Source organism: Hippocampus comes, unplaced genomic scaffold, assembly GCF_001891065.2.
Source record: "Hippocampus comes isolate QL1 unplaced genomic scaffold, H_comes_QL1_v1.1 scaffold290, whole genome shotgun sequence".
Taxonomy (NCBI): Eukaryota; Metazoa; Chordata; class Actinopteri; order Syngnathiformes; family Syngnathidae; genus Hippocampus; species Hippocampus comes.
The window spans coordinates 188,099-188,338 of record NW_017805629.1 but is presented as its reverse complement, the minus strand read 5'-3'; positions in this window follow the sequence as shown (position 1 = coordinate 188,338).

The following is a 240-nucleotide window of genomic DNA, read 5'->3' as shown; positions in this document are numbered from 1 at the left end:
GTATCCTTGCTCTTCCCAGCACTGCACATTTCTGGACTGAGATGTCCGATGTTGTTCCCGGGATCTGTTGCAACCACTCATCTAGTTTGGGGGTCACTGCCCCAAGTGCTCCGACCACCACAGGCACGACTGTCACCTTTACCTTCCAGGCTCTCTCCAGCTCCTCTCTGAGCCCTTGGTATTTCTCGAGTTTCTCGTGTTCCTTCATTCTGATGTTTCCATCACTTGGGACCGCTACAT